This window comes from Xiphophorus hellerii, chromosome 21 (assembly GCF_003331165.1).
Source record: "Xiphophorus hellerii strain 12219 chromosome 21, Xiphophorus_hellerii-4.1, whole genome shotgun sequence".
Classification (NCBI taxonomy): domain Eukaryota; kingdom Metazoa; phylum Chordata; class Actinopteri; order Cyprinodontiformes; family Poeciliidae; genus Xiphophorus; species Xiphophorus hellerii.
The window spans coordinates 16,037,091-16,064,648 of record NC_045692.1 but is presented as its reverse complement, the minus strand read 5'-3'; the positions used below and the strand labels follow the sequence as shown (position 1 = coordinate 16,064,648).

The window sequence follows — 27,558 nt, the reverse complement described above, 5'->3', positions numbered from 1 at the left end:
TTTATTGCTAAGATGGTTCATTTTTCAATTGCTAGACAATGTAGATTTTTTTTTTTTTTACTGAAGTCAGAATTGACAGGACAGAACATCTCTGCTCAAAACTAATCTGCTCAGTGATTTGTGAGTTGAGAAATCAACCACAAAGTCTGGAACTGGGCTGGTTTATCTCTAAAATAAACTGAAGATTCAAATTTGGTTTTAGGTTTGGCAAATCAAAATAAACCTGTCTTTGTCATGACTTCAGTTTTACAAAAGCAATATTTTAAGCAAGATAATGTGCAATTTTATGAATTTTTCTTTTAAGTAAATTATGTAGACATTATGAGTTCCTTGTGGGTTCGCAACAACAAAAGAAACATATTATGTAGCTTAAATGTTAATGCTTTTGTGTAATGCTTAGAAACTGTATGATCTGAGTGTAAACATGCTCGGTCTATGATATTTGTACTTTTGAAATTCTTGGAAATGTGCAAGCAGATAAAGCAGTGTCGTAGCACAACGTCGGAAGAATGCAACATAGCCTTTGCAAGCCGGAGCACAATACAATAACACACTCAGTGATGTCATTTCTATAATCTGATGGAATCTGGGCCAGCTTCGACGATGAGGCAGCCCGAGGGATGAGCAGTCACTGTCATAATGATTCGGCGTGTCAGAGGGTGGAGCTTTATGGAAGAGAGGGAGATGCATATCATTTATGTAGACACGCGCACACACACACACAAAGTATGTATATATATATATATATATATATATATATACACATATGTAGGCGTGCGTGGGCGTGTGTTGGGGTGTGTGCATGCGTGCATATTTTGTAATGAGAAGGATTCCATTTTAATGGCATTAATTTTTGTGCTTTGCATGCAGGTTGCATAAAGAGTTGAAAACTCCAATATTGGACCATTTTTGACACACTGCTAGAGCATAGTCGCATTTACTAAATGCGGCAATTAACTCGTCTAATTTATCACAGTAGGTTTCTCTCAGCCTTAAACTTTGTTGCTTCATAATTTTTAGCGAAGTTGCCAACTTATAATTTTGATGTTGCATGTTTGGAGTCTCTCTTGCATTCAGACGCCAGATAATTTAATTTAATTTTCAGGACAAAACCTTTTGATGGAGAAAAAAAACCCAAAACATTTTATTTGGTGTCAAGCCATGCCATAATTTCTTGGAGCAGACCCTGTTAAAATTACACCATGCTTTCAGACATTCTAATTAAGCTTGTACTCAGTGCCAACCACAATTTGCGGTAGTTTTATTCTCCTGACAGTAAACTGGTAGAATGTTTTCAAAGCAAATTCTGACACTGATTGGATGTCTGTAAGTTAGGAAGACATTAAATAAAACACAAACACTGTAGTTGTTAGAATAAATTTCTTTTTAAAAAATGGTGTCTGCTAAAGTCTGCCCAGAGCAATACAATTATCTAAGAGTCAATGTGTGTTTATTGATTTCCTTGAAGGCTCAATAAGGCCATACTAATGTGTCAGACATTCTCATATTGCCTGAGCCAGATGTCAGCATGAATAATTAACTCAATGCATTCTCAGTGGAGAGTGAATGTTTTTGAGTTTTATCCACTAAATCTTATTAAAATCAAATGTGGTGGTTTAAAATGTTTCATTTTCAGTCTATGTAATAATTCAATATTTTCCAACGGATTACATTTAAAAGATTGACTGATCAAGCTTTAAGTTTAATGCTGCAGCCGTCAGTTTATTGGATTACGAGTACATGCCGGTATCTTACGACTCTCTTCTTCTTAAGAACTTCCTTTTCTTGCCATTGGGGGCTTTATCTCTAAGCCTACTTATTTTACAGATACATTTAGCCTTAAATAGTCACTGGGATGCTGTTTCTGTGGATGGTAGCTGAAAATTTTAAACAGTGGATTTAGATTATGTTTCTTTTCCTTCTCTGTACATGGCTGCAAATTAGAACTGCTAAATAGATAAAACCACAACCAGTCTTGTCTTTACTTCTCTTTTTGTTTTTAGTGCTTGGAAGCAATATTTGATAGGATGTATTATTTCATGTGTTATGTTTCTACATAACACATATGTTATGTAGAAACATAGAAACATATGTTCTAACATAGAAACATATGTTTCTATGTTTCTATGAAACAAATTGTAATTTGGTCTTTACAATTTGGCCTGTTCAGAGGCCAAATTGTAAAGGTCACAGAGAGTGGTGGAGAAATTATGTTGATGGAAAATGATGAGAAGGGGAATATATGGCTTAATCACATCTGGTATTATCATGGCAATATTTAGCAAGACAGCAACGCCTGTTTTCTAATATCATGTAGCACTATTCTTTTAGTTTGAGATTCTCAGGTATGGACAACACTTGAATGAATTGAATAGTTCATTAGCAAGCCTTTACAGGGCCAGGTGGCATGCTGAGGAGGTAATTCACCCATTTGGATGAGCTGTGTTGGAGCAACGACGTATTTAAAACCTGCGGCGCAACTAGACCTTTAGGACTGGAGAGTGACAATTTCAGTGTATTTCTGTTGTAATAATCGTTCCCATGACTAATTTTGGGTGAAGTGTTTAAAACGGATATGTAGCAAAATTGACTAGCAGTTAATAATGATCAGGTTGTTTTGAGTCACAAGATATGGAGCTAAAACTTACTTTGCATAAGTGGAGCAGTTGGTACATTTTCTCTAGTGTTTTCTCTAGTAAACAGTGGAAATTATAAACCCCAAGCAAAGTTACATTTAAATGCCAGAAATGAGCTCAAAATATGCTGTAATATCCAAAAATTGCAGTCTGTAAAAAGCTGCAATTTTCTTTAAGGACAACGAACCGCATAGAATATCATCTTAACGGAATTCCTGGGTTTCCCTTTTAGAGCTTTTATTCTATCAGTTCTGGCAGCCTTTTGTCACTTAGTTACTTCTTTCATCATGAATAAGTAGAATCTTTATTGTGAACGTACTGTGTTATGCAGTCAAAACAATAGCTCCCTTGCAGCAAGAAGGTCCTGGATTCGAATTCCTACCTGGGGTCTCTGTGCATGGAGCGTGCTTGTTCACCCTGTGCATGCATGGGTTCTCTCCAGGTCTTCAGTTTCCTCCCACTCTCAAAAATTATGGCTGTTAGGTCAATTGATTAGGTCAATTGATTTAAATTGCCCTGAGGTGTGAGTGAGTGAGTTTGTTCATGGTTGTTTGTCCTTTGTTGCTCTGTGATGGAGTGGTGATCTGTTCAGGCTGTAGTCTGGCTCTTGCCCAATGTTTGCTGGAGGTATGGACTCCAAAAGCAATACAAAAAGTCAAAATACAGTTTTTAAATGCTTTTGAAGAGATGGCAATGTTGTGTTTATACGATCATGTTCACATCTTTTAAGATACATAAAGAACAAATGAAGTCAAAGTCAACAAAAACACTTTCTTGGCGAATTGTCCGATAAAGCAAAATTGTAGGTATTTGGAAGAAACGTGAAACCACTACTCAAACTTTGAAGTAAGAGGGTGGCAGCACCGTGTTGAGTGGGTATTTTGCTGCAGTAAGGACTTATGCACTTAACATCAGGAAGTAAGAACCCACTTGGAAATACCAAAGCAATATCTCCAGTCACAAGCAAGAAACTTAGAGCGCAAATAGACAATGACCCTCAGCATACCGTCAAATTAGCTACAACATGGCTTAAGAACATCAAATGGATTCTTCTGGAATGAATATAAGAAGCAATATGTTTTTCTCTAACCTTCCTTTTAATTCTAGAGTGTGTAAATGAACATTCTGTGTATGTTCTGATGAAATGTTTGCTACCTTGTGGGTGTGTTTTTTGTAGCAGCCATATTGGATCCCTGCTAAAGAAGAGGCCAGCCTCAAACCCATCTGTTTAATGGACAGTACAGTGATAAGATCTGGAGTTTGATTAGTTGAAGCTTTAAGTAATTAAAATAATAAAATGACTTATAAATTGTGCATTTGCACACACAGAATTTTGTTTGATATTTTATTATTGATAAATAATTGTTAGCGTTTACACTATGTGAAAGTTAACGTTATTTCCTTTTCTCCACTCTAAAAGGTTGAGGTGATTGGCCAATGTAAATTGAGAAGGTGGGATTTAACCAGTGTATGGGTGGACTGCTGGATGTAGCAGGAGGACTGATGGGAAAGGCTGCCATCTTTGAAATCTGCGGTGTTGCATCAGACTTAATAGACCAACTTTGTTTGCTGTGCAGCCAAGATTTACTTACGTCTCTTTCCACACCACACTTCTCAGTGTAACAGAATATTCGAGTCTGATTTGTAATTTTGACAAAAAACTGTAGATACGCCAGGATCAAACTTGACTATACAACACTTGGGTTTCCAGAGGTCGTGCCTTCTTGTAGGCTGCAACAACCACGCTGGTAAACTGTTGCTCATTAAAAATCACTGGAAAATGTCACGGCAGCCAAGAAACCACAATGTCTGTAGTGGGCTGAGTAGTTTATCTGGTGCTGATAATTCATAAGAGATAGAATAAAGTCATGGAGGAGAAAGGAACGTTTATCATTCAACATATTACCTAGATACCAGGAGGTTGATATTTTCTGAGGGTTCAGTGGGAGCAGGAGTTCATGTGGACAGACAAAAGACTAAATATATTCCACATGTCCATAATAAAATATTAAAAATGACTTGGGAATCACCCAAATCTGTAGTGAATCTTGGCAAAGAACTATTGATTTATCTGTTTTGATTAAATGAAAATATTATAATATCTTACATAAGGTTTTTCCTCTTGTTGTTTTTTTAATCCAGTGTATGTTTTTCTTTTCTGATGCTTCAACTCTTATAGTAGATGATCAATAATACAAACTGTTAACTCACTGCTTTACTCTTTTTATTTTTTCTACTAAAGATTATCCATGTTGGGTACAAGCATTTATAGTCAAGTTCCTTTAAAATAACATCACGTCTCCTCTGCTGTGTCACAGTAGAACAGTGCCAAGAGCTCGTATTACACATATTCCACTTTGCAGAAAATATGATTCATTTACTTTTCTCACACAGGAATTTCTCGTGTGTTACATGTCCTTGTGCACGCAGCAGATCTTCTAGTTTTCTGACTAAGCCTTATTTTGTTCAGCTTGTGTAATCCCCTTAAATTCCCCTCTGATATCCCTACTACCTTCACTTTAGATTAGGAGAGGGAGAGATCAAGACTCCTCAACGACCAGCGTGGAGAGCCTTTCTGGGGAAAACACATGTTTTCTGGATAATAAAATGCCTGATCCAGCTTTGCATTTGGATTTCTTTCAAAGTAAAGCCCCTCCAACATATTAAAACATACTGTATGTTGTGTGCTGTAATGTTTACACTGTAATCCTGCACTGTCACATTTTTTTTGCATTTATGTTGCTATTAAAATCCTGTTTTACATGCATGCCATTCCTTGAATTTATCATAAACCTGATTTAGTTTTGCATGGAAACTAGCTTCTTATGTCCCAGAGATATTCCCACATAGCCACTTAAACATGGACTTGTCTGGTGATGAGATTTCAACCTTGTTTTGTTCTAATAATCAAGCCCTCTTCTTGCATGAATGTCACACTCTGCTGCATTAATGTCGTAACTCAGACAACTGTCCATGGTTACACACAGTGTAGTAATTTCATAGGAGGCTGCACATATTGTGTACACACAGATTTAATGACCATGTACTGTCTACTTCTTGGGATTGTCGTGCATAGCTTGTAGGTGTCAACAAGATGAATGGAGAGATGCTCCGCCTGCTTGCTTTTTTATATTCTACAACGGTCTGTCTCTAGGATTTTCTATCTGGTGATATACTGTACGTCACCATATATTTTTGATTCAGTTTTGCTGTCTTGATCTTTTAATTATTTTCCATTTGAGAGATTTTTTTTAATGCATTAAATGTCATGTACATTATTTTGTTGTTAATTATAAATAAATCTGTTTAAGAAAAAGTCTTTATTAAGGTAAACAACAATATAATGCTTTAAAACTTAATATGAAAAACAGGTCAGAACATTTGTTATGAAGATGTTTACAGGATGATTTTAAATATAATCTGGTTTCCCAACTATGCACATCACAACTGTTGCATCTGGAATTTGTGGCCATCCATTCAGCAAGAGATGGTTTTACACATTGAATGATTTGCCAGCACATCACAGAGTAATAGAGACACATAGGACAAACAATAATGCATCTATGTACTTATATCTGGGCAACTTAGAGAGACAGATTAGACTAATGTGCATGTTTTTGAACTGTAGGAGGAAGCTGGAGTACCTGAACAGAACCCTGTTCAGAATCCTCATATAAATGTGGAGAAAATGCAGAAAGACCCCAAGACAATTTTCTTTCAAAACAACAGTTCACAAAAAATGTCAATGCACATTAAATATGGGATATTGTGGCCAACACATGATTTTAACGCACAACTTCTTTATATAACATTTGGTAATATATTTTTTAGTATGGCTCTATTAAAACCTTTTGTTTAATAACGAAAAATATTTTCATGCTCTGAAAAATTTCAGAAAATCAAATACTTACGAAATGAAAACTGGTTCCTAAAAGTTGGGTGTAGTCTTCTTGGACTAAACTTTTAGCATCAAGGCAACATCAGTATAATTACTTCACAATCATAGGTTTATTTTGGTAACGTATACAAACTAAACTTAATTCTGCACTTAAAAAATAACATTAGCAATAATCGTAAGGACCATTTTGACATGAGCTGCATTTAATCGTCATATAAATCAGTAGTGTTTGTTTTTACAAATGTCAATACAAAAGTATATAAAACAGCTTAATCTTAATTTATCTCATCTTCTATTTGTGTTTTTCGTTAATTTGTGTTTTTGTCTCACCCTTGTTTCATAAATGGACTGGGAGTTTGAACTATATTTGTTTTATATGTAAACAACAAATACCTCCTTTTTAGTTTCTGAATCAGCAGATATGACAATCTCGAGAGAAGCTGTCCTGTCGGGCCTGAAGCTGTGTGCTTGTATGAGGGGCCGTTTAGGACAAAATTTACGTTTTGTCTCTCACACACTACCAAAAAGTCTCGCATACTCCAAAAAAATAGCCTCGCACACTCCAAAAAATTACGTTTTGTCTCTCACACACTACCAAAAAGTCTCGCATACTCCAAAAAAGTAGCCACGCACACTCCAAAAAATTACGTTTTGTCTCTCACACACTACCAAAAACTCTCGCATACTCCAAAAAAATAGCCTCGCACACTCCAAAAAATTACGTTTTGTCTCTCACACACTACCAAAAAGTCTCGCATACTCCAAAAAAATAGCCTCGCACACTCCAAAAAATTACGTTTTGTCCCTCACACACTACCAAAAACTCACGCATACTCCAAAAAAATAGCCTCGCATACTCAAAAAAATTACGTTTTGTCTCTCACACACTACCAAAAACTCTCGCATACTCAAAAAAATTACATTTTGTCTCTCACACACTACCAAAAACTCACGCATACTCAAAAAAATAGCCACGCACACTCAAAAATTACTCACGCACATTCAAAAAATACTCAAATTGCGTATACACACACTACTAAAATGTCACACACACACACACACACAAACGTTAACTTTCTCGCTCACATACACTACTACCAGCTCGCTCACATACACTACTACCAGCTCGCGCACATACACACAAACGTTAACGTTCTCGCTCACATACACTGCTAACAGCTCGCACACACACAGACATTTATCTCTCACATACACAAGACTAAAGTTGAACACACACACAGTACTAAGACTCGTTTTATGTATGTGTGAGAGCGAGACTCTTTATGAATGTGTGAGAGCGAGACTCTTTTTGAATGTGTGAGAGCGAGACTCTTTTTGAATGTGTGAGAGCGAGACTCTTTTTGAATGTGTGAGAGCGAGACTCTTTTTGAATGTGTGAGAGTTGTCACGGAAGAGGCGGGGCATAATTTTTGGATCAAACTGCGCATGCGTAGATCCTAAACTATAAGTTTCGATTGTTGACTCACTGTATGTTCTATTACTTAGTATATTTGTGCTTTTAAATATATATAGAACGTTTAACTTTCTTGTAGATTAAATGTGCTATAGAAATAAATGAATCTGATTGATTGATTAAAAATAGCAAAATTGCTGTAGTACAATCTGTCCACTGGGTGCCAGATTGTAGCACTGCGGGCAGTCGTTGAATCGTTTAATGCGCCTGTCAAAGTGCTGGTTGCCTCCGGAGAAGATAGAATGGTGTTTAAAATGGCAGCTGCCTGACCAATTCTCTCTCGTTTCGAATTAGAGTTAGCCATGTTCGGTATAGCAAACTCTTTCTTCTTCGGCACTAGTTGGCGCCGGTTAATAATTCCTGTAATACTGGCAGTCGCCGGGTCCGGGAATCGAACCCACGACGGCCGCGCCGAGGACCCAAGGCCTCCAAACGTGGGTCGCGCCACCCCCACGCCACCACAGCATGCCCATCTGTGGCTTTCTTAATGTAAATGCAGGCTTAGTAGTAGCATTATATGAAAAAAGATGAGCTTGGCAGCTGGCTTTTACTCTATTTTCTGAGAAGAAACCGTAAGAACAACCCTTACGTACTTTGCAGAAAATTACCATGACAAGTTATTGAAGTTTGTATAGACTCCAATAACTTGGCGTGGACAATTATAATAATTTACTTAAATAATCCTCACTTAGCAGCCTTACACACAGATTTGGTGAGATGAAGACCCGAGTCAAGTCTGGAGTCTTTCTTCTTGCAAAGTGCATCTCTGGTTCATACATTTTTCTTTTTAACTTTAGTGGGATTCAGTTGCTTCTGACACAACAGATACTATAGTAAGCCCTTCGGACTTGGACAGATTTATCATTGCTCCCTTCCCGTTATAGAGCAAAGCTATTTCTGTACTCATAGCAGCATTGTAACCCTTCTTCAGCATTCTGTCTAAGCAACGGAAAAAATATTGCTGATATGCAACTTTTTTGGGTTGTATTCTGTCTGTGAAAGAGGAGGGGCTGGCCTGGGGGTCCTGACTGAAAGAGCTGTGGGAATGCCAGTGGGAGCAGTAAGACAGCTTTATATCTGTTGGTGCAATTTACATATCAGCCATTTCCTTTTCTGTGTGAAGCAGATAACATTGTTTGCCTCACATGTAGGAGTATCTGTATAAAAAAACTTGATTGATTGATATCTTTTCTAGACTTTGCGTGATGCAAATTGTAGTACACACTAGTATCCTACAACAATCATTAATATGAAGTTGACCCAAACCTGCAGGTCTATCAAATTAAGGCAGCCTTAACACAAGTTATCACACTCTCTATTCTAATCTCAGCAATATTGCATGCAGGCCATGATTGCAACTCTAACACTCCCCTCTTTGATTTGGCTATTTTTCTAAGTCCAACCCTCACAGTGGGAGGTGTCCTCTTACTGTCTTTGTGGACATCTTCCTACTAAACAAAATAAGCAAATGAGTGTTTCAAAGCAAAAAAAATCTGGAAGAAACTTTCATTGTGGAGTATTTTATATTTTTAATCTTTAATATCTCAGTCAGTAAGAGTTTCAGAACAAGCTTTTCTATGGAGCCCAGTGGTGTACAGCTCTGAGAACCACATTTATTTTTGGATGTACTCTGAAGTGACCTGTTGTGAAAGTCATTCATGTAATTGATGTTTGAATAAGGCTTGCAATAGAATGTCTTTATTTTGTTTATTTGAAGAGCTTGTTCTGTATTTGCCGAACAGTACATGGTGTGACTGAGAATAGGCACTACACTCAAAGAATATTCTATGTATCACTTTCCCCTCCGTTCAGTAGTGTTGCAAATGACAGATAATTTACTCTGCCACAGGCACAAAAGCATGGCAAGGCCATTTCAAAGTGCTTCATGTAAAATAAAGAAACCGAAGTCAGAAAAATTGTCTTATAACTTGAAATATGTTCAAAGAATCTCTATAATAATGTTAAAGCATCACTTTAGAAAAAAGATATTAAAGCAAAATTTAAAACAACCAAGATGTAATTTGCTACGTGATTCTACAAAAACATGAATCTGATATTTTTAGTGAATATTTTGATGGTAATGATTGCAATTACTGCCATTTCCCTTCTCTTTCTTTTGCAGGATTCCAAATTCCCTGAGGTTTAACTTCTCTGGCTTGATCAAATGTAGGCAAAAAAGACAGGGAAGGTCCATCCAACAGTTTAAATACTATACAAGCAAGCAGAGTTCAAATTCATGGCTTCAGAAAGTCAGCTTACCAACTATTGCAACCAAGCAGTCCTTTGCCATTACAATATTGCACACATTGAAATTGCAATTACATGTATTTAACATGTTAAGCAACTCTTACAGCCAAAGTTATCTGATTTAGACCAACAAACATTCCTCATCTTATAAGGCAACAGGATTTTAACATTTGTATTGGTGTGATATGATTAATTGGAATAATGTCAATCTAGACTCAGGCTGCATCTGTATGTTTTTTTTTTTACACCATTAAAGACACTGACAAAAATCTAACCTAGTGAAAATAAAAGCATGCCTCAGTGTTTTGTATGTTTTATGGAAAATATTTTGCTCTACTAATGTAGTGAGGGGTAGTAAGGTGATCTGCCAATAGACTTTTCTTGCCTCATTGTGTTGAGTTTTGTGCATCTCATATCATTAGTATGAAATGCGATGAATTAGTACTCCATAATCTTAGCTAGCAGGAGCAAATATGTGGCCTTAGAATGGAGCCTTGAGGAACCCCACATGTGATTTGCATTGACTGTGGATTTGCTAAATTACAGAAAAGCATTTGCCAAGATCAGAACCACTGTACCATTATACCAGTCAATCCAGAAGATCATGTAATATCTATAGAAGAAAACATTTTAGATGCATCACTGTTAACCAATACTTTTTTGGATCTGTTGTACATTGAAAAACTGGATAGGAAGACAGTGATTTAAAAAAAAAAATCAGTATGTAATGTACTGAAGCAGTTGAATTTCGTCTCTTGAATATTTTGCTAAAAGGAGTACTTGGAAAACTATTTTTTTTAACAACGCCTTCAGTCTTATACAGTTATTTCAAGTTCAGAACAGATTTAACTTAGCCGATATTGTGATTTGTAATCCAGTGTCAGAAGAAATTTCAAAGAGCACATATTATTGGAAGATTTTTAGAACCAAGTAGTTTATTTCAATAAATGTACCCCTCTTTGTTGTCTCCTTCCCCTTTCAGTCTCTAGCTCTAGGCAAAGTCTCCATCCTGAGCCTTGTTTGCGTCTTTCTGTCAGAAATATAATTCACCTTTTGATGGTCTACTCATGACAGAGAAGCAGAAAATGCAACTGTGCACAGATTTTTTTTTTAATAATCAGTAAAAGGTTTTGGTTGAGAAAGGAAGAAAGAGAGAGGATACCACAGACAGATAAAAGAGAACCTGACAAAAGAGGCTAATCAGGCTGAGGAAAAATGTCGTCACTTTACCACCATCTTATTCGTCATTACTTTTCCCTTTTTCCACCGTATAAATTGTATTTTTCATCTTATCAGAAAGCTGCTGAGCATTGAGCTATGGACAAGAGATAAACACTTGATGTCTGACCTGCTGTCAGAATAAGCCTGAATACCATCAGATCTTTCTGCAGAAGGGGTGGAGGGGGCTCTTGCTTCTTTTATTGAGCTGGCTTGCATCCAGAGGTTTCAATCAATCCATTCACACCAGGAGCTCAAAAAGAAATTGAATTATGTCCGGGGCATTCAACCACAGTTTCTTAATTGGTACGGGATTAGTCCACATTGATTTGGTCTGATTAGAGGCCCCAGTTTGTGTTTCCACTTAATCACTGAGCACACCCTTCTCTTCCACTGCTATTTGCATGCTCCCCTTTCCAACAGCTTATGCCAATCATTTACAGCCTAGGGCAACTTTTAAAATTTGCATGAAATCACTAGTGCTGACTATTGCTTGATCTGCTGCAGCAAGGCACACACTTTTCTACTCGTGTGTGTGGGGGGGTGTGTGGGCGTGTGCGTGGGCAGGGGTGGGTGTGCGTGTGTGTGGGTGTGCGGGCGTGTGCGTATGTTTGTGTGTGTTGTATTATAGTAACACTACTGCCCAACAGGTTCTGAAAAGTTGGCTTGTGGTTACACCAACCCTTTCGGGGCAGTTGAGGGCAATGAAGTAAGAAAGAAAAGATCAAACGAGTTCTTCTCTAGAGGCAAGAAAGTAAAAATGGGAAGAAAGTCCAGCTATGCATGAGAAAGAATTTTAAATGCTGGGTACGTGTGGAGATGAGAGGCAAATGCGCCATTTGTTTTTGCCTTTCAGAAATTAAGCTCAGGATGGATAACTGAAAGTTTAAATCATTATTCCTTCTGTTAAGATTTTCTGTGCATGTCACAAAGTGGAATTTTGTTGCCCTTGGTGTTCAAGTTGAGAGCACAGAGTCTTTCCCTTCTAACCTCTGATTAGCTCCATTTTTATTGGACTTTATCTTTTTGTTTCATTGTCTTATGCACACGTGTATCTTTTTTTTTTTTCAAATTAATTTTTATTGTGCGTTGGTGAACCAGTGAGTCAGAACAAAACAATTGCTGGTTACATAGTCAGTTTTTCAATAATTCACAACATACAGTGGAACTGTCTTGAAACGTGACTTGATGACAAGGAATTATGCAGAGCATGCACATTAAATCTGTTGTTGTAGACATTGAACAATTGAAAGAGGGTAAGAAACCATGTCAACAATACTCAGTGATTCTTTACATCCCTTCTGACCAGTATCTATTCCATTTGCAATACCTTACAATGTAAAAGTTGTTTCTGCTTCAGGAGGTATATTAGCTTTACTATGTTTTTAGCTGCATTAACGATGTCAGCCCGCTGGTCTGTCTTAGGTGGGTCAGCAGTAACTATTAGGTTATAGAGGTTATAGATTTTTTTTTCTACTGTTAATCTTTAAAATTCCAGGAAGATCTCCCAGGCATTCGAGTATTGAAGCTGCGGATCCCAGCCAGTTGTGCGTTTTGCTCATGTTCAAGGTGTGCTGTTCTTGGCAGTTTATTGTTATTTTTGTGACATTTTTAATAAGTCAGTGATTAACTTATTTTTCCTACTGGTTTGGGATTTAATGGTTTATTTCTCACTCCAAAATGCCTGATATAAAACAAGTAACAAAATTACTTGGTTATGGGTAGAAAAACAATCTATTTTTTTCAGCATTGTGATTTGTGAAATAATGTAAAAATAGCAGTTGGCAAATTTCCTGATATATAGTTTCTTTGGTTGCAATACCTTGGATTGAAAATTAGATTTTCTTTCATATAAGCTACCTAATGTTACAATAACAATGATAATGAGTACACATCTACATAGATCCACTCACAAGCTACAATGGGAGTATACTCTCAGCCATCAGCATCCACTGAGTCAGTCTGGAGAAAGCAGAACAATGTAGAATGTTTCTTGTATTGCCTTTTATGATTCCATAAATATCACATTGGTATTCATTTCATTCCCAGGCTCAGTAACAGTCACACAGTCAGACATAATGCGCCATATGTTTCTATTTTCTCGTTTCACAGCATTGGCACTACAGGCTTTCACTCTCCATTCCAAGATTTTAGTTGACTGACTGCTGTCCTTAGGTAAAAAATAATGTAACTCTTAATCTGATCTAACATAAACTGACAGTGGTGTCAAAAATTTAAATTTGTTGCAGGAACAATGAAGAACTGTTTTAGTAGCTCATCATAAAGAAGAATATCATCTTTAGAGGAATAGCCTTTTTGATCTTTCCAAAAGGATAGTACTTCACAAAATCACTGGTGTGATCCAGTTATGAAGCTGGGGTCAATTTATATCAACAAAGATTTATACATATAAATAAACTGCATTGTTTCTTGTTTTACCTTGTTTCCTTTTAGTTATCAGACAATAACAGGGGTCAAAACGTTTCTCTCAAATGCTTATCTGAGTATTTTAAGACTAGCCATGAGTCAATATGGAGTCCTAAACAGTTCAAGCCAGTTCAAGGGCCGTATTGGTATTATGATCTAGCTCACTCAACAGTGGCATTCTGGATGCTGCAGGATCTGCTTTTCTTGATAGTAAAATTTTGCCCCAAGGGGGGATGTCTATAGGAAACTTTGTATCGTGAGATTTTTCTAAAATGACACATATTGGCTCCTAATGATGCTGTATTAATGCTACAAAGTGTTTGGCTCTTTTCTCTGTTGTGACGCTGTGATAGTTTTCCTATTGTAAACTGGACACACGAAAGCAGCCCATTACCACCTGTGTAATCTGAAGCTGGGTTGGCTCACTGAAGATTAGTTGGCAAATAGTATCTGGAGTTTTGTCCTAATCTTATACATCTCTTCCAGGATGTCTTTTCCATGACATCCAGGAAGAGATGTTAGCCTACTGGTTTTCAGTCGTCTTGTTGAAATTGAATTGTAGATTAGGCCAAATGTCTGTAAATTGTAGTGATGAGCAAATCCTTTTTCTGAGTTTGCTTAAAATGTACAAGAAAATTATTTTTTTATTTCTACTTTCTGCTTACAGTTATTTGTTTGGAGCATAAGATCAAGTAAAGATCTTTAGATATTAACCTAAAATTACTAATGTGTTCAAACTAACCAACTCATGCTTAGAAAACTGCTCCGTGATGTGAAAGTTGTGATGTGTAGTTTTTTTTTTTAGGACTCATGGTATGTTGCTCTCCGATCACATTTCTGTCACTCAGGTGTGTGTCTGCGGAGATCTAAGCTTCATCTGAACAGGCCATATCACACGGACAGGCTGGCATAGAGCAGAAAAAGAAACAGACTCTTTGTTACTGCTCTCTATCCCCATGACCATCAGTTTAAATGGTACTTTTATTTGACTAGATTTGTTGCATGAAATGCACAGACTAAATCCAGACTTTGAGAAAAGCGGGGTTAGTTGGACAGATGCAATCTTTGATCACAATCAAACCAATGAAAGACTTGTATAATGTGTTAGAATCAAGCTATTTTACTCCAGAAAACAATTGTGTGTAGTGTCTTTCACCAGAGGATTCCTTGTTTGTCAGTCATATCATTGTAGCTGCACCACAAAACACTTGTCTAAAACCCTTGTTTCCAAAGACAAGAGACACAATACCCTCAAAATAACTTTGAGAGTAACAAAAACATTGAAGAATTATTTTTATCCAATCCTGAAAATACTCAGACCTGAATTCACTTCACCAATATCTGAATAAGCATTATATAAATGTACATATAAACACACTGGAGAGCCAAACACCTGCTTTTTAATAAATGAGTGCCTGTCACCAGTGTCAGGGTTTTCACATTGCACCACTGTGAATTCATTAAAAGTGCCCTTTGGAAGTCTAAAAAACCAGGTGGGGTGCCATCAACCCCCATCTGCCCTCCAAATCATTCCATGCATTTCAATTGCAAATACTGTAGTCTTGTTATTGTCCTTGGACAAACACTACAGATTAAACAGTCAAACACTCATGCTTACATAATCTTGACTGACCAGGCAGGTATGTGTTTAAGTTTCATTGTAACCCAGGGGCCTAGAGGTGCATTTCAGCAGCTCAGAGCTTCCTCAAGAGTAAAGGAAAAAAAAACAAAAAACTTGAGACTGTGGCATCAGATGAGTCTGTTAGTTTAATCACCTACTGTTTTATTACTCCAAATCTGGAACCACTTTAATCACATAGAGATTTGGTTCTATACTAAATCGGATTGTTGTTTTTTTTCTTCTTTTTTTTTCTGTTGCAAGATGAGATTTTAAAAGCTCACAATCATTGCTATTTCCATGCTTTCTGCTTGCCCATACATTTGCCTTTCAGGGTTTAGAGAGATGTTCTATAGTTGATTTTTACTTGATCTATACTGATGGTGCAAATAGTAAACATTGCATATGAATAGACTGAGTAAGTGACTTGGCTTGAAATGATATTTTATGAGGCGATAAAGCTAAATGTTAAACATTATTTTTACATCTGGAAATATCATGAATTTAGCTGTGAATACATGATCCCCACTTTTGTAAAGGTCTGATCTGCTAATTCAAATTTAAGTTGATTCCAGTTTTCCCTTAGGAAACAAAAAATGACAACAAAACACTGGGTCAATCCTTCTTTATTTTCCAGTTACCATACCAGGGTGGCTGTGATTCCATATGATCATAACTATTTTAGGACCAAAGGCAATGTAAGACGGCATGTAAAAGGGATATAGTGATGTTGACATGTAAACCATGTTCAGAATTTCATGTTAGAAATGTGTTGCTAGCGTTACTATTGTGGTGTTTGTGTGTGTCCACTTGGGAGGGGGGGACATTTTTAAAAGATTGATCCATGCTCTTGTATGGCAAACAGAATTGGACTCTTCCAGAGCAATTTTGCTGTAATGTGTTTATAATGTTATGTGTTGACATCTACGTAGTTTGTAATAGGCAAAGTAAACAGACTGTAGAAAATATTGTTCCTTTGTAGAAGCTTCTTCAGCCTGTTACATTTACATTTGTCCTCATTTTTAAATGCCTCCATGACACTGAAAACATCCGACTCAGTCATCACTTCCACACTGATGATTGTTGATAGTTTAGCCTCTGAACGTATAGGTCTTTGGGCTGTTTGTACACAATTTACTTATCAGTGTTATCCTCCTTTAATCAATCAGGCATAATTTCAGTGTGTTTTTGTATCTTTCTGTCGGTGTGTTTATCAATCTTCACTGATCTTGATTTTGTTTTGTCACTTTGGTGTTCCTGCTTACTGATAAGGAATCAAAATAACATCGGAGTGTCACAAGCTCTTGCTCCACAAATTTAATCTGCGTCCAGAAATGAGCAGCAATAGGAGGCCTGCTGCTGTCAGGTGTGAAATTATACTGCTGTGAAAATATTACAAAGCACAGTGATGATTGCTGCTGAAGTTTGAATCTTGGTTTTGTATAATGGACTTGTGCTACACAAAAGTGGAGATTATGCCTCACGCTGGGCCGACTGGCAGCCAGCTGGTGCTGCTGCTGACGTTGTGCGAGCATAGCTGAAGCTTGGAGGGGGTTAATGCAGCGGGGCAAACGGGCTGATCCACACCCCGTCCTCAGCTGCCAAAACTTCAAAGGATCCCCTGATAGAGTCTAAATCGCCATCTCCTTCAGTCCAGGCTCAGCAGTTCACTTCCCCTCCCTTCACCTCCATGGCCAGGTCAAACACAGCCTCATCTTTTATGTATCGCTTAGTTCATTGATTGAGCTCAGAGATTCACGACTACAGGAAAAGCTATTTCTGTATTCCTCTGAAGCAGGAGAATGGATTTTTTTTTCGTGTGGAGAGAATTTATTCATTTCCTCTCAGTTTTTCTGTTTCCACTTCCTTTCTACAAGTTGTTCTTTTTTTGGATAGGTCAATCATTTTCTTTTTTTAAATAATGTAACACAGATAAATTATTTAGACTTCAGGTAGGATCTACTGGGAAGTTGCTGCTGCAGTTCCACTGCTGAATTTCAATATTAATTAAAAATATATATAATGACTGTAATATTATTCATGTTTCTGTACATGTAATTATGGCAATAATGGAGTCTCTGTTTCTTTCGCAGCACAGTTCAAGATAGAAATTTAAAACTGTTGTTCAAGGTATATAGTGTGCCAACAATGGTTCTTACGTAATTGTTTAAGCTTTTCTCTTGGTTATTTATTCATTAATTTCACTGTAAGTTGATGTATTATTTTCTAGATTGCTGCTCCTCCCTTTTTCCTGTTTCTGTGCTTTTGTTTAGGTGATGTGTTAAATGTATGTTGGCACAAAGTGTGTTAAATGGACATTTTCCCTGGAAGAGTTGGTGAAAATAATTCAAGGGAGAGAAAGTGACAATAAATCTATTACGGTACATGTTTTTACACCCCAAGCAGTTTTTAAGATTTCAATTTTAGATGCAGTGGTTTTCCTGTCTTGGCTGAATTAACTACTTGCTGATATGTGGCATATTACATTTTAATGAAAGTATAATATGGCAAAAAGAGAGGAGACACTGATTTTCAGTGTTTAACTTAGGAGATATATTTAGTTATTCTAATGTTTTTAGATTTTTAGGTTAGGAAATATTTTCCCAAGCTAAAAACCTAGGTCTTGGTGAAATGCATATGTAGATGCAAACAGACCAGAGACCTATAGTACAAACTATTGTTTGTACTGTAGCAAACTATAGTACAGTGCACTCTGAGTCAATACAACCAAAACAAACATGCAATTCTAACGCTATAAGAAGAAAATACAAGATCGAAGACAAAATAGAAATCACACAACTGCTAAAATCTGACGCTAATCCATTTTTGTTTGCATTTTGTGAGGAAGGAAGTTGCGCTCTTGTCATCTTTGAATGTTTTCGTATTGTTTTCTTCAGTGGCTCATGGTGGACTACCACTACAGGTGAGAGTATGAGCAGATTTTTCAAATAGTTTGGATTGTTTGACACAGTGCAGTGTGAAAGCGAATCGGACCAGCTGAAAATGTTGCAATTTTGGTCCCCAATTGAACCGAGTCTGCTAGACTATCAGGTGTAAAAATACCCTAACAACTAATTGTACATGGATGACTTTTTCTGACTCCACCCAATATATGCATGCATAGTCATACAACAGATTAAAGTGATTGGATAGGATGGCATGCCATGTGGTTTGCATCTCTTTGAACAGAAAATTCCCTCTCTTGAATCCTTTCAGAGCATAGAGAAGCTGTAAAACATCTGATTTCAAACTGCTTAAAATTACGGCTAAAATTGGTGGTGTAGGGGAAACATTGTAGTGAAAGTGTGATACCCTTCTTTCTTTACATTAAAATTAGGTTTTCCAAAATTTTCGAGATTCAGTAGCTGTCAGACAATAACAGAAAATGTCACGTTTCACCTTCTTTGGGAACCAGTGAGGTGAAAATAAACTGGTGAGAAGAGTTTCTGCATCATAAGGTCAATCTGTTGACCTCTACTTTTCGTAATCTCTTCGACATTGAGAATACATTTAAAAGCTAGTGAAAAATCAGGGAGTCGCATATTCTCTTATGGTGTGAAGTAAAGGGAAAAGCTAAAAATGATGTCTACTGTGTATTTTTAGCACTAAGCCCTGCCCCCTTGGTGCTTTAAACAGATGCTACTCCCAGTGGAGAGCATCTCCAGCAGAAACTCTCCCACTGTTCAGTTCATGTGTGAACATCAACTATGGAAAGGGCCTGGATTTTTTCATAATCTCCAATGTTGGACCAAAGGAAAAAGTAAAGCTGAAGATTCAACCAAACCTTCTCTTCGTTTTATTATGTTTCAATGATAGATGGGTTCATTGGACAGGTAAATCTTTTTTTTTTTCTCTCAGAAACCCCTCCAAAAACATCTTAATATTAAGTATTAGCACTTAGAAAAATGAGCGTCTCAAAGTGTTAAGCTGTTCCACTCAACTTCATTTAAACTAGATGTCAGGTGTAACGCTAAGTGGTAATAATCCTCTTTACAGATAAAAACAAGATAAACCCAGTTAATCTTAATTTAAGAGGTGTTTGGAGCTCTACTTTCAAAAGTTCTGCTTTTGCATCATCACGTCTGCTGTGAGCGAAGACATGCAGCGATACCTGATCAGGCTTAATGTGACACAAATTTCATGAGTAGATGACATCAATCCAAGTAACCAATGTTAGAGGACTTGCCTTTTAAGTTACTCTGGATGCATGGATGAATAAGATTCTTTTTATCTACATGACATAAAGTTTATGTTCTTTGTTTTGTTTTTTAGGGATTTCACACTATCTTTGCTTGACCTACACTTTCATCTTCTCCTTATAAAAAGACTCTGGTGCTCACTGGAGTATTAGTAACCTTCCTCTGACCTGTGAGATAGTATGTGTGTATATGTGTGTGCAACCTGTTCTATCCCAGTTCCACCTGGCGTGAGTTAGACAGACCACCATCTGTTCGGTGCCCCCACGCTGAACTAAATGCCACTTTCATAGAGTATCAGGAAATTGTTGTTTTTGCTCAACCTAATTTACTAACAGCATAAATTTTGTGGGGTTTTTTTATTTATTTTTTTATAATTGCTTTTTTGGTTCTGTTTCCTCCAAAGACAAAATCAGTTTGCGTTACCTTTGTGTGGGGGGAAATCAAGAGGCTAGGCCATTGATAAAAGCTATAGGAAGTGGAAGGTAAACGCAATCTGCTCGCTCTACCTTTCAGCAGTGAGGAGCCACTTCTCTGAGACAAAGGCTGGCTTTCACTCTCTTTCAGAATACCTCAAGGACTTGACATGCTAGATTTAAGCAAGTGCAAATAGGCTTAAAATGAATTCTGCACATCCCCTCCCTCCTTCCGTTTCTGTTTGCAGCTTTCCAAGCAGGCGGGGTTTTAGGATCAAAACCAACATGTTGGCGCAGATTTTTTTTTTCACTAAAACTAAATGGGACTTAGTTAGGTATGCACATATTTTAATGTCATTAATCCAGACCATTTTATGTTTGGTTTTTTTCCTAGTTTTTGATTTCAAGGTCATCTTAAAAGCGGGCATAGATTCTTAAAAATGCCTTTTGAAGAATTACACCATGCTTTGTCACCAAGCATTTCACCAGTAATGAAACACATGCGGTGCACTCTGAAGTGAGTGCAGGAAAGAGAGCAGAGAGCAACAGCACAGCATGAGCACATGGCACATGGACCAACACATTACCCACAAAGGGGGTGGGGGATCGGGGGCTCTACGAGTGTTTTGATGTGTTGTGATGAATTCTTAAACCCTAACTGTGTGTGTTTTCTTTTTTTATTATTCTATTCAAGGTGCAGAAATGTGGAAATGCAGACGGCAAGGAGTGTGGAATTGAGAAACTGGAAAAAAAGATGCCAAAGATGAAACAATAAAGCAGGTGAGTTACTTACGACTGTGGATGAATGCTTTTCATGTGACTGTTACAACTCCTACAGTGCATTGCAAAAGTATTTATACCTTAAATTTTTCACATATTTTGATGGAGGTGTTTTTGGTGCAAAAGTGTTTGTGCCTTTTAACTGTGAATTTGAAGTCTGACTGAAAAATCCTATAGGCGTTTTGTAATTGTAGTTTTTTTGTTTTTTTTTTCCAGTGTTTCACAAAGACAAAACAGCAGTTAAACCTCTTCAAATTCTTAAGTACAAGTACACACATTGTATTCTTTGAGTCACACTTTTAAACAATCTTACATTCTAAAGATTTGCCTCAAATGGAGCAAAACAAATCCACACTCCCATGTCGGAAAAAAAAAATTACTTGTGACATCCACTTGTGTTTTGTGGCTCTGAAGGAGACCGTTTCCCCCTAAGACATGCTTTCAAGGTCCTTGCATAAATTAACCAAGAACCGTGTCTGCATTCTTAACATAAAGTCAAGCTTGTTGTTAGTGCATGTTGGACTGCCTCTTGCCCCCGAGGTTTCTGCTGTTCATGGACAGGATCTCAAGGTGTCATTGTGGAAAGGAAAGGGTTTGGTTTGAGAGCCTCAGGGACACAGCTTTTCTTTTTTGCAGATGAGATTATGTTGGCATTCTCAGGCTGTGATCTTCATTGTTCCCTGGAGTGTGAAGCATCTGCTGTTTCACACTTGAGTCAACGAGAGTCAACTCGTTTTTCTCATTGCTAGAAAAACGTGGATTTCTTCCTCTGGGTTGGGGGTCAGTCTCCCCTTCACTGGGAGAAGTTCGGGAACCTTAGTGTCTTGTTCAGGAGAGATGGTAGGATGGACCAGGAGATGAATAGACAGACTCGAGTCACATGTTAATTTTCTTTGAGCAGAGCATAAAGAAAATAAACATCATCCACCATCAGCTATAGTCATTGGATATGAACCACGACCGAAAAACCAAGATGCCTGAAACAAATTGCTAAAGTTGGTTTATTCCAAGTTTACTCAGTTAGGGTGAAGAACCTCATCATTCAGGGGGAACTCTTGAAGTACTTGAATAGCAAAAGCTTCCAAAGTGGATGGATTTTATTTAGGGTTTTCAGATTAAAATAAAAAAATTCACAACACACTTTTTATATCTTTATTATTAGAGTAAAACAAAAAATCACATAAAATTGACTCTTCATTTCACATTATAAACTAGCTTGTGCAGGACTCTCATACAGAAGTCCAATAAAATGCACCGAAGTTTATGTTTGTAACATGACAAAATGAGAAAAACATTACAGAGCATAAATACTTTTAGCAGACACTGCACAACAGTCTTCAAGATGTATAGCTTTGGCCACAGTGTCGCACATGAACAATCCAATACCGCAGTGTGAATAAACCATTTGAAATGTACAATATCAAATTTAAGTCAACACATTCATAACTCACCTCTGACCTTTTGAGAGCCATCTTCTGTGGTGCAGCTATGGTGCATCTTCAGTAGAAAAGCATCTGTCAAGGTTGACAGGTTACAATCAGCAGCAGAAATGAGAGAGAGACACAAAGATATCTCTGAGACTGATGGTGTGGGAAAAAAAAATGTCAGGAAGATAAAGATCATGGGACAATTCTGGAATGAGAGGGACTGCAAATTACAGACAAAATAAAAGGTTTTCTAAGGCTGCTTGGGTAAAATAATGTTCCCTGTTTGTGTGCAATGATAACTGGTGACAGAGCAGATGGCAGTGGTGGGATTTACAAGTGGACAAAGTGTTCAAAAATGCCTAATAGCAAGTAAAAGTGCTGAACATGTTTTCTCTGCCAGGCATAAGCTTTAGCACTCTTGCAGCGTTGTGCAGAAAGCAAAACAGAAGGCAGAGCCAAGGATTTAGGGACACATTTATAAAAACATTAATACTTTCATAATCTGACGCTAGGATAGTAGCTTTTGCTGTATCGACTTGTTGATGGATGCTATAGAGCTGTGCACTTTATCGTCATTTTTGCCTAAAAGCACCAAATTACAGCTATACAAAAGGGCAAAAGCAATGGCCCAAATGATGGTAACAACTAGATACATATGAACTGTACATATGCCTGGGGTTTTGACTCTCTAAAGTAAATTATGTCTAATACCTACTTAAGACTTATTTTGAAAAGGTAGTTTTTATCTTACAAAGAAAACGTATTGAAATAAACATTTTAATTGTTTATATATGTGACTGTATACAGTTAAGACGGACATTTTTCAATTAAAATGCAAAAAGCCAGTCAGCAGTTTAAATGGTTTTTTAAAATTCTCTAGAATTTTTCAACATGAAGGCAGTCAAACGTCTTACTTAAATGAAAAATAATTTTAATGTTAATCTGCCATTCATACAAATAATAATTTGTGAATTTTGTGCCCCTTGATCATCTATTTCAATACCCCAAAGTTAGTTTGAGACTCAAAGGAAATTAATAAATTTCCTAGCAGGTTGTGTGAAGTTTAGATATTTTCCGTGAATCCTTTTTTGTTCTTTATTAAATTGATTCAGGTATAGAAGCTTATTCAGATCAAACACTATAGTTTTTCTGCTTGAAATGCATTATTATTGCAATATGTTATTTAAACTATAAAAGCACTGAAATATTTTTGCTAGACTGATGTCCTTTAAAATCAAATGTCAACCTTCCTCCTTAGATATTTTTTTATGTGCAAAACAAACTTGTAGCTATATATGTGATTTTTTTTTCAGTTTTGTCATTAAATCAAATGTGAAAAATTTATGTCAACACAAGGCAAACTGAGTCAATCGACAGTTTAAAAATGGCACACACCTGAGGTGATGTAGTCTCATGATTTGTTGTACCTATCATGACAATAACCAGACCATGAAGTCAAAGGAAACTCTTTGCAGACAACCAGATAATTAATTTTGATAGGTGGTAAAACAGGTGGTCGTGTCAGAATTAGCTCACAGATATGCTCATTGTGTAGTATTAATTTAGAAAAAAGTTTTGAGGATTTTAATAACGTTTGTTGAATTGAAATAATGTAAAAAATTAAATTTTATGAACATGTGGGTTATGATTTATTTGGTGGTCTCAATATTCAGCAGTGTTACTGCAGATTCACCTTTTTTCATCACATCACAGCTCTAATTTAAAAAAAAAAAATATATATATCTTTTTTTCCTTCTGCTTTATGTAAAAATGTTATGCAGCTGTTAAATAAGATACAAATTCATAATTTTACATATTTTTGAAAGGTTTACTTTTTTTTTTTAGCTGAGGAAAATTGTAACTTGTTGAATGGCTCGGCTCTTTTCTGATCAGCTTTAGTTTGCAAGCCAGCTGTGAATCCTCAGGCCAAGGAATTCGGCCAAATAACTGGATTTACTGCAAGCAGAGCTTACTTACCACTTGAGAACATATCACTGCCTTGGCATGGGTCATCATTGAAGGCTATTTGAAAATAAGCCATGTTCTTTTCAACTCTAAGCCACAAAGTTGAGTATCAGAGGAAGCATTAAGAAATAGAAAAGGCCCGGGAATTGGAGGCATAGATTGTGTCCAATATTTCTTCAGAGCTGCTTTGTCTTTTTTTAATCGTTTCACATACCAAAGGTTTTGATGTTAAACTGATGAAAGATGATTCATTACAACATCAGAGGTGAATGTTTAAGAGGAGTACAGTGCAAGCTAGTGAGTAATTGGGGACTGAATCCTCACAACTCTGATCTGGTGATAATGATGCACAGCCAATGGATAGGAACTGTGCAAAGATAGAAGATGAACCTTAAAGCTTGGAAAATGATTGTTGGTGAAAGCAAAACACGCCATAATGAAGAAAGGAAAGTGAAGTGCATGATTGGACATGCAGAGGAATATTGGATACACAGCTGACAGTTTGAGAGTGTTGAATCTTTTCCTCATGCAGCATTCACGTCTACATTTCTGCTCAGTTTAACAATATATAACACAGTCTCAGATAATCTACTGAAGATGCCGTGACACATTTGTTCAGATGGAGTATCTAATGAAGAATGTTGTGATTCATTTTTTACACTGTGTGCAAAGACAATAGACAAAACACTCAATGGCAAAAATAGATTTCTGAAGAAGATGATATTTCTGAGACAGAATTATGAAGCTGTGATGTGGCTGTGAATGTGATCCAAAAATCATTTTGACACAGCAGTGATGACTTTTCACACAATTTATAGGGATGATATCCTGCTGTTAAGTTGTAGAAATTGTAGGTATTTCTAAGCCTTCTCCAGAACTTTGATTAATACATTTTTGGATTAAGGTATTAAGAGGGGCTATTTTGACTCTTAGTCTTTTCTTCAAGCATCCTCAGTTAATTTATTTTTAATTACTTTTCAAAGTTTTAATTAAAACCTTATTTTTTTAAATATATTTCAAACGTGAATTAAGGTCATCTCTTTTGGAAAACCAAGAACCTTTATGTGCAGTACTCATCCAAACAACACCCATGATAACATCTAATAGGCAAGAAGTTAATGTTCTTTGATGCACCGTGTCACCTCGGTTACCAGTAAAATTAGGGGACAGTTATCTGTGTGTACCTGAGCAAATTACGAAATGGGAAGCTAATTCAACTTGCTCATTTCACAGTTCATTTAGCTGCTCATAAAACACCCAACTGCAAATCACCTTTTATATTCTCTGGAGTTTATTAGAAATTCAAACACTCGCGCACAGGAAAAATACAGGTAAAATTTGTGCACCAGTTATCAGCACACTTGAAGAAAAAAACAAATCAAAATTTTTAAGCATTGTGAGAAATATGACATTTACATTAGGGGGGAAAAAAACACCAGGTGATATTGAAGGAGAACGTTGAATCTGGAACCGTTCTCACTATTTCACAGAAATTTAAAAAAAGAATATTCTGAAAGTTTCTAAGTAATTATGTAGCATGTGAAATATTGCTGATATCTACTTCACTTTTGTAGACTTATTTTAAGTCTTAATAATGATTTTTTTTCTTTATCAAAAACACAAAGCTTATTTCCCCACTATGTAAAATTAAATCAGACCATACTTTGTTTCAAATCATTTTGGATTACTTTCTTTTACTGGCTAAAATGCCAGAATGATGAAAGAAGATTTAAAATTCAAAGGTTTCCATATATTTTTATAACATTTTGTAGCAGTATTCTTAAGGTCATTGTCCTTTTGGAGATTGTAACCCAGGCTAATTTCTTGAGATGTTACTTCAAGAACATCTCAAGATGTATCATCCTGCAGCAAAATACCCCCAAAACATGCTTGCAAGCTCCTCCCCATATCTCAGAATGTTAAAATGTGTATTATTGCCAAAAACTTTAAACTGCAAACATGTTTTATTTTATTTTTTTTCATATTTGTTAAAAGTGCCACCATGTCATGACAGAATGATATAAGACAGTCTCTGGGGGAAGAAAAAAAATCAAGCTTCTCTCCCTGCTCCCAGTGCTCCTGTTGCCACCTGCAGAAATGCACTGCTCCCGGTCAAAGACAATCAATCAGAGCAAGGAGGAAGGTCTTGGCGCTGTCAGAAACAACCAAAGTAACCAGACTTAAACATGTGCTACAGGGAGTATTCAGTTTCTTGATTTTGCCCAGTGACTCTGTGATCAGAGGAAAGCAAGTGGACTTCAGTCTGGAGTCTGTGATAGACTTTGGCTAAGCATGGGTTGACATGAGACATAATGTCCACTTTCTTGGCATAAACCCTGTAGACTCTTGTTTACTGAGTAATTTACGTCCCCTGTTCATGTCGCCAAGTTCTGATGTGAGGTCAGCTGGGAGCCGAGTTGCCAACCATCAGTGTGCAGCCTTCACCTGCTCTGACACCTGCTCTTTATGCTGGCATTGGTGTAGGAGGAAATCTCCATGATGTTCAGGGAGAGCTGGAATAATTCCTCCCAGTCTCAACAGGGGTATGTGTGTCCCAGTGTGTTTCCTTGGGGTTTGTATCTGTATTCGTGATTGGTTGACTCTGGCATGTGGGTGTCGCAGTGGATACATGTCTACCAGTGCTCATAGAAGAAGACAGCAAGTTGCACACCACCCTCCCTTCCTTGCTTCCCTCTTGCTCAGTTGGATCTCACTCCCAGATCTGTCAATGTGTCCGTTCATGTGTCTTTGATGTGACGTGCCACCCATGGTACAGGGGAGGCGCAAACCATCAAGATTTCCCTCATCTTTTCACCTCCCATTACGAAGTCATGACCTCTCCCCTCATGAGTTTAACACATAGCTTTGTGGAGGAAGAGTAGAAAGATTTCTTGAAAATGGCCTCTTGCTAGTCTATTTTTATGACATTTTTTCTTATTTTTTTCTGAATTCATTAGAATAACAATATATGCAAATCCTAATTATGATTGGGCCTTACTTCAGCACACTATTAATATAATATTTAATCCTTATTCTTCACGTAATGTTTAATTAAAGTTGATAAATTCAACAGCAATAGACATTTAATGTGTATTTAGACTGCATTAGCTAAGAGCATAATAACACATTAGTTGTGTGCGCACAGCTTTCTTTCCCTTCATGTAATTAACTGTAGTCAGTGACTTGAAATCACCTGACACTGTGTCCCCCTCTGGCAGCATTTTGACGCTAATGCTGGATGACAGAGGCAAGTGAC

The 27,558-nt window shown here is 36.9% G+C and overlaps 1 protein-coding gene across 4 annotated transcripts in view; it reads left to right on the top strand.

Annotated features, from left to right (window-relative positions):
• Nucleotides 1-27,558, top strand: part of dlgap1b (discs, large (Drosophila) homolog-associated protein 1b) — a 100,686-nt gene that overhangs the window by 16,699 nt on the left and 56,429 nt on the right. For 3 of the 4 annotated variants that reach the window (XM_032550845.1, XM_032550842.1, XM_032550846.1), the window contains exon 2: nucleotides 20,825-20,910. The gene's annotated coding sequence lies outside the window, so the exon portion shown is untranslated. Of the gene's footprint in view, nucleotides 1-8,393; nucleotides 8,443-20,824; nucleotides 20,911-27,558 lie in introns of those variants that run through there. The other variant, XM_032550844.1, reaches the window with a different exon arrangement.